Here is a 13,137-nt window from a genome sequence, read left to right as displayed (position 1 = left end):
GCCTTCCTTACCAGGTTAGTGTGAAAATTGTATGAGATATGACATGGAAAAAGCATTGCACAAATTAAGAGCCATTACTGGGAGCTATTATTGTTGTGAGTACTACGCAAGTGTCCAAAGTCCAGATAAGACTGGAAAACAAAGGCCTGTATTGCTCTTCATGGTTGGCTATCAGTCTCTTCTTTCCAGCAGAGTCCTACCCACCTGCACTTAAAGCTGTTCTTTCTGTTCCCCTGCTGGTGAGAAGGGGAAATATACATCATTTCTTTGGTGTGTTAAGATTTATAGCCTTGAGAGAGCTCAGTACCTGCCAGGAATGGGTCTGTTTCCTTTGCAAGTTAGAGACTCCCTCTGTCTACTGCCAAGATCCCAGCTACACTCACCCAGAGGACTGGGGGTCAGACATGATGCAGAGAGTAGGAGGACCAACCCTCAGTGTTTCACCTTCAACTGTTCCATATCCATATGTCTTTGGTCCCTATGTGTCCTAGTCAAAGATGATGTCACATCATAGCCCTATACCAGTGGTCTCGGTGGAATTCCCACTCCTTACCTTTAGCCACTTACTTCTAGTCCACAAGCTTCTGCTAAACACTCATATATCAGAAGTAATGCCAGATATTGTTTCCTGGAATTGATGGCAGTCACTGAGACAGCAGGAAACATCACAGCTAGGTTGTCCTGAAGGGACCCATCCCCTGAGACTTTGCGCCCCTACCCTGAATGTGGGGCAAGATGCAAAAAGGCCAAGAAACACAAGCAGGTGTAGGTGCAGGTGTCTTGTATCTGTCTGTCTACCTATCTACCTACCTATCTATTACCCTAGTAGGAAACTGTTATTCTGCATGTCAGTGCCTGAGGAAGAGGTGGGTGCTAGAAGAGAGGTCATAGGTTGTCTTCAGAAGGACTGACCACTTTTTCCTCTGGGTCTCCTCTCAAATCTGGACGTCGTGGAGTTGAGGTGATTGATTCTGTGTCCCCAGCAGGCAGGCATATCTTGTACACCAGACTCTCTGATTACATATTACTATATGTTTATTTACCTTTTGTTTCCCACTCACCTTCATTAAATCTCAAAGGCACCCTAATCTTAGATTTTGCCTGGTTTATTAAGGGAAGGGGACTTTGTGCTACACCACTGGCCTGAGATCTCAGTAGCGGTGGTCGTAACCCCAGAGAGGCTTTGTCACTGAAGACTCGGGTTTTGTTTATAAGTGACAGTTCCTTCCCCTGCTGCTTCTGCTTTCCTTCCTTTTCTGTTTTCTCAATTGTCTGGAACTTTTGTTTGGAAGAGGAAGAACATTTATTCATTCAACACTTTTTGGTTTCTTATGAACAAATTATTTTGGAGGAAATCTTTATCCCAGAGGGGAATGATCCCCGGGTTTCCCTTCCTTCATCCTGGAACAGACCTCCCTTCCCCTTTACCATACCTGCCTCTCTGTCCACTCTTTCTCAGCCTCAGTCAGGCCCTCAGATTTCACACCTGCTTTTCTGCCAAGGCTCCTCCCAGCATCATCTGCTTCTAGCTTTCCTATGCCTCTGTCCTAGGCATACCGATCTGCTGCTCATCCCACTCAGCACCCTGATGCCACAGTGCACCACGCTGACTCCCCAGCAAAGTCTGAGCGCTTCCTCCAGGCACACGAGGCCCTTCGTGCTAAGCACCAGAAGCTGTTGTCCTTTCATGAATACATTCTGCTTTCTCTCTCCTGCTGTCCAAATGAGCCTCCTAGAACCTGCCGCTGCACACTGTGCCAACAGCCGTCTCAGTACTGCCCTAACCAAACAAAGCCTGGCCTTTGGCTTCCTTTCACACCTCCAGGCTTTCTGAGGCTCTCACCAAGTCTGCAGTTCACCTTTTCATGGTGTGATCCCATGGCCTAGCTCAGGGTATGGAAATCCAGCCATCCATGGCCCATGTTTCCTGGCTCCACATTCCCCACAGAAGGCCTCCTCCTCTCCCTGCATTCACTCTGGCCTCCTGCCTACAGTTGATTCTGGTCCCATCTGTGATTGTATCTACCAGAAGAACAAATGGGGGCACGGCTAAGAATAAAAAAGAAGAAAGAAGAAAGAAAAAAGAAAGAGGAGTGGGGAGGAAAAGAGAGGAGAGGAGTCTTCCCTAAAGGAGTCAAAGGAGGCCAAGCCCTATTTCTGAAGACCAGTGTCCACCACCTCAGGTCCCAAAGGAACCCCAGGCCCTAGGAGCTCAGATGAAAGGGGAGAGTCTTCGGGATTATAAGCCAGACTGCCTGGGCCACAATCTTGCTGCACCACTGATAGGGATACTTGCTTATTACTTCCAATTCCACTTTCCCTAAACCTGAGCCATCATTATTTCAGTCTTCATGCTCCCAGTAGGGCCCTGATTCCATGACACTTTCATCCTCATTCACCACCCCCAACTCCTCTATCACCCCTTCTCCCCAGGTCACTCGGCTGCCTCCCACACTTGTACTGTGCTTCATCTCAGGTAATACAGATCTCCACGTCTCATTCTGTCCCAAACTCTGGTCGAATCCTATCCCAGGACATTAGACCTCTGACCAGTCTTCCCGAAACCACATTTTTAATCAGAAAACACTAGAGATGCCAGTTCCTACTGGTGGCTGTCGGGCTGGCACCAAAGTCTGACAGAGGCAAGGAGCCTCTGGGCTAGGAGTTGAGGATTCACTTTCCTGGAATCCAACACAGCACAACGTTTTGTCGTTTTGTTTTGTTTTTCCTTTACTAAACTTCAGCTTCTTTTAAAAAGTGAAGGTGTTAAACTGTTAAACTAGATGATCTCTAATTACTCCCTCTTCTTTGTTCCCCTAATGGGCACACACAGTGAACCACATAAAGGGGGAGGGATCCATTTAAATGAAGGTACATTCATCTATGTGCAGGCTGTGTATAGGTAAAGACTTCTGATATGGGGGACCCTGAGGAGCAGCTCGCAGATGTCAAGCCCTGGCTTCTCATAGGTTCTGTGTTGCCTCAAGTATATTTTGTGTCCTCAGGAAATACAATAATTACAATAGCTCCCACCACCATGCCCATCCCCTCTGCCATGCTTCAGTTCACCCCACACCCACAGAGGGGTCTGGGTTCTTACCAAATCCTTCTACCTAAACATGGATCAACTCTGTCCATCCCTTCTTACACTTCCTTCAATGAAAGTGACCATTGTTCCAGGAAAGCTTCTCTCACCTCCTCTCCTTCTAGTTGCTTCTACTGTGGATAACATTTCCTGGTCAGACTGGGAACCAGCCTTTCCTAGATAGTTTTTTTAAGACCTAGTCTTGTCCCTGAGCTGGTATAATCTTTCAGCTCAGAGATACATCTGACCATGACTCCCCACTAACTGGGATAACTAGATTTGTTAAATCTCTAGAGGAATCTCCACTTACATCAACCGGAGTTAGCCTTCAGTCTCAGTGCATTCGCAAGGACATTCAAAGTCAAATATTCCAACCTTATCCATTATACTTAGTCCCCAGATAAAGCTGACATCTAGCAGACTGTGGTATTCTCACTGACATCTCCAAGAACAAGAACAAATTTTCCCTCTGGAAAATTGCTCCTTGACCCACATGCAGTGTCCTTTTGCTGCAACTGCATTTAAACACAAATGTTTGCTTCACTCTCCAAGAGGTTTTATTTCTAACTCTCTGGAATATCCCCCAGTAACTGGCTCCAGCCTCTTTTTAAAAAAAACCAGGAGTTGCTAAACAGACTAAACAAAATCTCAATTAGGTTGCCCAGATCAAGGAACAAGAATCACTAAAAGCTTTTACCCACATATCCAACCCCTATTTCTCCTTAGCATGGTCAAAAAACAAAAAAACAAAAACAAAAATTCTCTAGTTGCACGGCCATTAAAGAGCACTAAAAACAGAAAACAGAAAATCACCTACATTCCCATCACACTCACAAAGTTGCTACTTTAGTTTTTCTAATCCTGGCCTCTACATGAATAACAAATGCTACACAGTTGGACACAGCTGTAATACCCTATTAGAGGGGTGCCTGGGTGGCTCAGTCATTGGGTGTCTGCCTTCGGCTCAGGTCATGGTCCCGATCCTGGGATCGAGCCCTGCATCGGGCTCCCTGCTTGGCGGGAAGCCTGCTTCTCCTCTTCTATTCCCCCTGCTTGTGTTCCCTCTCTCGCTGTGTCTCTCTCTGTCAAATAAATAAATAAATAAAATCTTTAAAAAAAAATACCCTATTAGATTTCTTTTTGTGTTACAAATAACTTTTCCACTATTGCTACAAAGTCCTTAATTATAACTCCTAAGGGTTTCAGGACAGTCCATTGATTTGATGAGCTTATTTCATGTCTTCCTCGTACTGGACTTTCAGGCAATTCTCAGATTTTCTCCAAAATAGACAATGCTGCAGTGAATATCATAGCGCGTAAAGCTTTGTCCCTTTATCGGATTATTTCTTTAAGAGAAATTCCCAGGAGGGAAATCCCTGTGTCAAAGCATAAACCTTTTATGGCTCTTAAAATAGTTTGTACTATCCTTTTCCAATCAGGTGATATTCTTGTCCCCTGCCATTGCAATTTATAAGAACATTGCTGGGAGGATTTCTGTGAACTCTTAAAACAGAGGAAGAGAATTATTTCTTTCTCCAAAGTAGCAACCAAAGATTCAAACCTAAGCTCTATATCAGGGCATTTTCAAATAATTTCCCTCAGTGCTCTTCCCATCCTCACTGATGCCAGGTAATGTCCTCTCAACATCACACCCCATGGGCCATGTCTACACTTGCTCTATGACGCAACATCCGGAAGGCAGCACGCAGTCCCTCCCGTCGCAGCTGCACCTCCGAGACCGGCGCTCCAAAGGCGGGCTTGTCCGGGTCTGGGTCTCTCCTGTCCTCACCTCTCATGCTGCCAATGCTTCTTTCCCACTAGCGTTAGATTCCTCTCCTTGGTCCAGACCAAGTATCCTTGTCCAATTGCCCTGTCAGCCCCATCACCTCACCAGGCTCCTAGTGAACTGACATGTAGTGCCTCCCTATCTAACTTCCCTAGCTCCAAGTCCCAAGGCCTCCCCCATCACTACTTATTCATAGTCTTAATCCCGGGCGGGGGGGGGGGGGGGGGGAGATGAATCTTTTCCCAAGGAAACGGGAGGAGGCCGAAAGTATTATTCAAACTCTCATTAAAAACAGAAAGCAAGAGAGGTCTGAGAGGAACAATAATAGAAAAATTAATATCCTCCCGAGTCCCCAGCCAGGAAAAAGAAATGGCTTGCCTTCCTTTGGCAAAACTGCTAAGGTTGAATATGAGGTTTCTATTTAATAAATGTAGGTTCATGTGCAGCTGAAGCAACCATAAACTAGCGATGCTACCAAATGCCAGAAGTCCCAGGAAGCTGACAGCCCTGGAGAGCTGGCTGAAAACATCAAGGTTACCTAAGCTGAGATTCGCCACAAATATTCTACCACCCTATTCCAGCTGATGGACTCTCACAAAATCAAAAGCTTGGTGATGTGGGCGTAGATGTTTGTCAGCTCCAAACACAAGTCAGTGCCTAGGCAGTACTCAGGATGAGGCAAAAGTCAAAGTAGACTTCTAGATGATTCCACGTCATGGACAACATATCACCTAACCTTCAAACCTGTGGACTACAGCTACTCAGGCTGATTAAAAAGAGAAAAAAGAAAGAGAACCTGATAGTTATCTATTTTTTCTTTTCATTTATCCATATTAAAAATAACATACAGAAATGCATGTGCTAGGACTTGGGAGCACAGTAAGAAGATGCAAACGCAGGTTTAATTAAAAAAAAAAAGGCAATCTCCATTTAGGCATTTACTACCATCCTTCAGCATTTAGCTCACAAGCACTACTCACTGGGCAAAGACACAAGGTCAAGGTCAAATCTCTGCCCTCTCTGAGCATGAGGTGTTTTTTTTTTTAAGATTTTTTTATTTATTCATTCGAGACACAGAGATAGAGAGAGAGCATGAGCAGGGGGGAGAAGCAGAGAGAGGGGGAGAAGCAGACTCCCCGCGGAGCAGGGAGCCCGATGCAGGGCTTGATCCCAGGACCCTGGGATCACGACCTGAGCCAAAGGCAGATGCTTAACCATCTGAGCCACCCAGGCACCCCTGAGAATGAGGTTTAATCCTCCTTGTGTTATATAGACATTGATCCCTTTAACTGAAAGTGTATGGAATTTCCACTTACAGTCTAAAAACTTACAGCACTATTTGAGGAACTTCAGAAATTTAGAAGTCAGTTTGCATAGAAAAGGAACTGAGGAAGTAAAGGAGGAAGTAATGGAGGAAGGAATGGGTGGGGTGGGCGAAGCAGTATTTCTCCCTACCATGTATTAAGCATTTTCAGTTTTACCGTCTCACTCGAAGGAAGGTGTTAATTTCACCATTAGCAAATAAGAAAATCAAAACACAGGACAAGTGAGTTGTTAAAACCATGCAAGAAGAAGTGGCAGAGCCCCATTTGAACTTGGGATCAATACTCCCCTCAACCCACACAGTGGGATTCATGTACTGGAAGTCCACTGAAGTCAACTCATGAGGTAACTGCAAAAATTCTAGATATAAACTCGACAGAAGAATGAAGGTATCACAAGAGTAGGGCCACATACACATGCTTGGTATGTTGGTTAGCATTATTAACTTAATATATTGATTTAGCAAAAGAATAAATTCTGATTCCCAATTAATTTCACCTCATTATAAGAAATAGTAACTACTGTTTATTTCTTTGTTTACTCTGTGTCAGGCACTATGGTAAGTACTTGAAATTATTTAGCTTATTTAATTTCTACAACATTTCTCTGAGGCAGAATTTATTATCCATGTTTTCTAAATGGGGAAACTGAGGCTAGGAAACAGGAAAAACCTGAGTGAAGTTAGAGAACTAACCTCTGCCACCAAAGTCTGGGCTCTTAATCATCCCACTGTCCTGCCTCCCCTCACCTCCCCCCACCCCCCTGCCATGGAGCTTTGTTTATAACCCATAAAGCAGAACAGATGTAGTTTAAAGGAGTGGGGGGAGGTGGAGTAAATGTCTTCATGTACCGTGATTCCCGCAATGAAGATGCTCCGAGAGGGTCTCAGGGATGGGAGAGAGAACAGAGCTTGACTTGCAAGGCAGGCAGAATGCCTAGCACAGCTTGGGGTTCAGACATATTATTATTGATTACAGTGCAAACCTGAGCTTCCCTGGGATCCTCTGGTGCACTTCAAAGGCAATGTGAGCTTGGAAAACTTGTGGTCCATGTAGTCAGAGATGAAGAGGGATTTGCCAAATCTGAAGGCCGGAAGCAAGACGATTTCAAAAGTATGCTGTTCTCCTGGAAGCTTAAGGTCCAAGTAAAAGGTGAACCCTGAGTCTCAAATGAAGTCTGAGTCCCATTGGCCAGACAGTTTCAAAACAGATGGATGGCCTGAAAAGTGTAAGAATACCGAGTTCCCAGAAAAGCAGGCTGGAAGTGAGAAGTACTTCCATTCAGGGCAGAAGGCAGGGGGAATGGACCGGAGGAAAGGCGTTCTGCAGTCTCAGTGCAAGCAGGACCATCTCTACCATCCCCTAGTCTGGATGTCGAAGATAAACACCTGCCTCCCCCAACCAAAGCCTGAGCCAACGGAACTCCTAGGAAGAACATGGCAAAAATGACAGGATGCCGACTGAATATGCCGACCAGTGCACCACTGAAGGGTTTGCTGGGATCAGTGCGAGGAGAGCAGCCCACAGCCAGCCCGGGCCAGCGCAGGGAACCGGGGCTGAAGGAGAGAAGTGACATCACTATCACGTGACAAGAACCGGGAACTAGAGAAGCAGTCTTAGAGAAAGGACAGAGAGCAATGTCACAGGAGTGCCTCTGACAGGCGGTGTCCTTGGGGAAGACAGAGAGGCCAAAGTACAAAGAAAATGCTATGGCTTACTGGCTTACTGGCACCTGCCCTCCCGTCCCACAACCACATCATCACACCGAGAAAAGATACAAATGCATGAAGTTTCGTACAGTTGCTCCTCTACTTCAAAAGCAAGCTGAGGCATTTGACTAAAATATATAGATACATATGCTAAAAAATGTAGCCTGCCATGACATTTAAATTTATTAGCTGACAAACACTGTGTTGTACCATCTGCTACTCTGTACTAAACTTCCTGTAACTAAGGATGCACAAACCCTAGAGAATAAGCATTAGGTAAAATAGATTCATTTTATATAATTGAACATAATTGTGCATGTAATGTTTTAACGTAATATTACTCAACAGCTGTGCAAATAATGGAAGGGCTATTCACCATAGACCATATGCCGGCAATGAGATATGAAGGCAGCACTCTAACCGACCAGCGAACCCACAACCTCACTGGGATGGCGTGATGGCTTGCCTTAGAAAAATGTTCAGGTTAAAAGCAGATGCGAAAGCGGAGCACCACAAAACTCAAAAGCAAAGGGGCAAGGCTACCCCTGACTCCCACTGCAGAGAGAGGGCAGTGGCCTTGCATCTTGTCACCCTCTGCTCTTCCTTCATTTTCTGCATGACCTCTCTCCCTTTCCACACTTTCTTGATGCTTTCAATAATCTTTTTTACAACCACATACTGACTAATAACCACGAGTGGACACATTCCTGTTGTACATTCTGCTTTAAATAGCATGAAAGTGAGCTCTAGGACCAAAATTCTAAATCCCTAAATGACTCATTTGCCCTCTCATGAAACTTTTCCAACTATCTTCATGTAGATCATAAGTTTTCCCCACTCTCTGGGTAGGTTTTATTATTCCAGTTTTAGAGATGAGAAAACTGTGGCTCGGTGTTTCAATCAATCAACAAGTATTTACTGAGTACCTAGTATGGGCCAAAGTCACTCGGCCTACAGTGGTACAAATACATAAAGGCAAAGCTAAGGGTTAGGACATAACACTTTGTTCTTAATACTAGTTCCTTTTGGGGCACCTGAGTGGCTCAGTCAGTTAAGCGTCCAACTCTTGATCTCAGCTCAGGTCATGATCTCAGGGTTGTGAGATGGAGCCCTGCGTGGGGCTCCACACTCAGCATGGAGTCTTCTCGAGATTCTCTCCTTCTCTCTCTCTGCCCCTCCCCGCCACTCACGTGCACTCTCTCTCTCTCTCTCTCAAATAAATAAATAAATACAATCTTTTTAAAAAAATAAAATAATACTAGTTCCTTTAGTGGTTCACTGCTAAACCACTTTGGACAAACTGTTTAATATGTCTACAACTCATGTTCAACATTTATGAAAGAGAAACCAAAAAAAAAAAAAAACCCAACTAATTGGAATGTATCTACGTATACCCCTTTGATCAGATACAAAAATTTTTAACATATGACCAAAATGAGTCCATAAACATCAAGTCATTGTATTCCATTTCAGCCCTGATTCTATTAATTCTATTCCACCTTCTCTTTAAAGCTTATATAGTAACCATTTTTTTTCAAACCTGCCTTGTTATGGTGGCCATTTCAAGTCTATGGAATAAGATGAGATATATTTTTTCCAATGTATTATGCTAAGAAGTGTCTTACCTGCAGGCTAACTATTGTAAATTGCCTCCACATCCACTGTATTATACATTTCACATTGTTCCTGCCTATACTATTAAAACTTGGTCTCTTAGAAAATATTATAAGGGAATTTAACTGTACATAAATATTAATAGATGCAATAAAATAAGAACAGCATAAAAGTATTTCAGTACTAAAAGTTAAATGTGTTGAAGCCTAAGGAGAATCTTTTACTCTTTTCCTTTTTGTAAATGACTTTAAACTCACATAAGATGATGAAATTATAAAAATGAGAATAACAAAATACAAAAAAAAAAAAATACTTATTACAATATATTAAGGAGAGGAGCTAGTGGCTTAGAAAGCCCCAAGATGACAAAGAAAAGTATAATAATCCAGAATTGAAACAAGTTATCACAATTGCTCAAATACCATTCTCCACCACAGTGCAATGACTTTCCTTACTAACACTCAGACAAATACAATAATCTTAAACTATTTTAAGGTTGAGAGAAGGTTATGAGGAAGAGTTACTGAAGCCAATAAATATCAAACTTGGAGCTGACATTTGGTCTCAAATCCCCAGTGTTTGCAAGAATTTCAGCACAGGTGGTAAGTACAATCACCGTATGTTCAAACTAGAGACATCTGCAGAATCAGCACCATGAGATTGTCAACTTAAATACTTGTTCTTTTTGGTAGAGAAAGTAGTTATTTTAAGTTACAGTGAGAACAATTTAGTTTAATCCCAATTCACTTGAAAAAGTGAAGATTAACCCAATCTGTCAAGTGTAGTTCTGATCACTGAATTCCTTTTCTAAATACATTCTTAAAAGATCTGTGCAATTTGGATGAGAGATTATGGCTAAAAATATAATTAAATTTAAAAAGAGATATTTCATAATCCCTTGATCTCTCTGATCTTCAGGTTTTTTTTTCATGAATTCAGAAAGTGGAAGTCAGATTATATCTCTATAACCACTCTACCATTATCTGAAAACCATGACTATCCAGATACAAGGTAACCCTTCATTGGAAATGGATACATTGGCTTTAAAAGCAAAATCTTAACCCTCTCACCTGATCAGTTTCAGGAGACTGCTACAGAAGCAAGTCAAATCAGCTTTCAGAAATATCCAAAATCTCACCACTTCTCTCCACCTCCACCACTGTTGCACTCACCTAAATTAAAGAAATGAGTAGATATGATAGTGTTCTAATTGTTTTCCGTGTTTCCATTAACACTTCCTGCAACTCATTTTTTTTTTAACAATTTTTTTTTTTTAAGATTTTATTTATTTATTTGACAGAGAGAGAGACAGCGAGAGCAGGAACACAAGCAGGGTGAGGGGGAGAGGGAGAAGCAGGCTTCCCGCTGAGCAGGGAGCCCGATGCAGGGCTCGATCCCAGGACCCTGGGATCATGACCTGAGCCGAAGGCAGTCGCTTAACCAACTGAGCCACCCAGGCGCCCCTGCAACTCATTCTTTATACAGTACCAGAACAATCCTGGCTGTAACACACTTTTGGAGGTGGCTGCCCACCCATGACCCTCCTTGTCTTCATTGTACTTCTCTCTAGTCACAGTTGATCCAAGTTGGGTCAATGAGATTCTGTATCCCTAGAATCTAGATTAGGGTTCATGGCCCCAAGTCATTCTCTGTTGGGCACTTGATATAAAATCTATACATTTGGTGGCTATAGAAGTGTAGATCTTCCACCGAAGGCACAAAAGAGAAAAAAAATGTCAGCCTTTGGAAAGAGAAGGTATAGCAGATGCTCACAGAGAAACAGAGACAAAAGTCCATGCTGAGAGAGAGAAGGAGAGATAGGAAGGGAAGAAAAGAGGGAGAAAGAGACACAGACACAGACAGAGAATGCACCAGCACATTGGTTCCTAATGACTTGCCAATTACTGATTCCAAGCACTAGCTAGGGCCCAAAGTTCCATAAGATAGCTCTATATCCTTATAATAAATCCCCTTCAATTACCAACAATGACATCAAGCCCATCGCTAGAGATGCAGAGGCAACAGCCTCCCTCAGACTTCACCAAGTTTCACAATTAACAAAGATCTAATCTCTATAATAAGTTATTTAGTCCACATCACCATCAGAAGTCACTCTGCTTCCCTGATAAAACACCAGCTGATACATAAAGGGTCTACACTTAATGGCCATGTGTCCTCAAAAAAGTCACTTCTCTGAGCTTCAGTTTTATCATCTATAAAGTGGGGATAGTAAATCCTTCCTCGTAGGCCTCCTTAGGGAGGAGTTATATGTAAAATACTTAGCTTATAGCATTGTAAGTACCTTTATTATCACCATCATTATTCAAACAAGCCTGTATTATAAATCTACTATGTGTTACAAGTTGAACTTATTAATGAGAAGTTTTAATTGCTGGTCTGTTCTTCTGGAGGACATACTAGGAAACAGAGCTTAGTTGCTACTGTTTTCACTTTATCCTAATTCAGAGTCAGCTACAAACTAGCAAAAGACAGTACAACATTCTAATATAGTATCTTTTTAACACTTTTAAAAAGTCCTCTTTCTGGACTTAATAACCTAATGGTAATTGTGCTATGCTGTGACTTCCATCCTGTTTTATTTATTTTTGCTTATTTGTCCTTAATGTTTCTCTTATCAGGACACCACTGTGGCATCCGAACCAAAGGAGGCCAATGCAATAAGCACAAAAAGTGCAGCTATAACACTCTTGAGTCTAAAGCAATAGCAACAAGCACAGCGTTTAAAGAGTTCAGGCAAAGGGCAATGTTCAGCCCAGGAAATATGCTCATCAGTGGCCAAGACTCTGGTGTCAGTGCCAGATGGACCGGTGGTCTTAGATACCAGCCTCCAAAGGAGTCGCAGCTCATCCTGTGTTGCTGCCATCAGCCAGCCAGCTTTTGTGTGGTCCCTGTTTGAAGAAAGTCTAACTCTGGTATGGCTGCAACTCCACAGAGGATGTCCTCTATTTTTAAACTCATGAATTTCACTTTCCGAACCTGACAAAAGGTTCTGTGTCAGATGACACATGGATGGGGGATGATTACACAGGAACCATCAGAGAGACAAGACTGTCTGCTCTTATTAGATTTGATGGCTAGGCAAGACATATGCTGCTTATCTATAAAAGCTATGAGGACAAGAAAGCTTTAAATCGGGTTAAGGTGACTTAAGGCAGAATTTGAGATGTGAGTTGCTTCAAAAATGAAACTGGGCCGACATGCACTCCAAAGTTACCTCCAAGGAAAGAAGGAGGACAGGTGCTTGGACCACAGAGACACATGACACCATCATATCTAAGACCACGCAGTAAACAGAATCCAATGTGGACGGAAGGGGAGGAAAGAGGAGGGTAAGCAAAAAGTGAAATCTATACTCCCCTAAGAGGAAGGGAGCCTAAAATCAGCCAAACAGTCCCCTTACCCATGGTAAAGCCACCAAGTGACTTCAGATAATCCTGATGGAGGGGCCCATATGCGGCTACCATGAAGACAGGAAGAAAGAAATCAGGGATTTTTCTGTTTCATTTAACAAACCCCGGGGTGCCTGAGTGGCTCAGTTGGTTGAGCGTCTGCCTTCGGCTCAGGTCATGATCCCAGAGTCCTGGGATCGAACCCCGTGTC

General features: G+C 43.2%; 1 long non-coding RNA gene across 1 annotated transcript in view; it reads right to left on the bottom strand.

Moving 5' to 3' along the window:
- Positions 1–13,137, bottom strand: part of LOC129046044 (uncharacterized) — a 334,546-nt gene that overhangs the window by 217,355 nt on the left and 104,054 nt on the right. The window contains exon 5 of the long non-coding RNA XR_010407858.1: positions 10,587–10,688. This is a non-coding gene — a long non-coding RNA (uncharacterized LOC129046044). The remainder of the gene's footprint in view (positions 1–10,586; positions 10,689–13,137) is intronic.

This window comes from Mirounga angustirostris, unplaced genomic scaffold (assembly GCF_029215605.1).
Source record: "Mirounga angustirostris isolate CCGP_5_RB_7025 unplaced genomic scaffold, mMirAng1.0.hap1 SCAF_15, whole genome shotgun sequence".
Classification (NCBI taxonomy): Eukaryota; Metazoa; Chordata; class Mammalia; order Carnivora; family Phocidae; genus Mirounga; species Mirounga angustirostris.
This window is presented reverse-complemented; position numbering and strand designations above follow the sequence as displayed.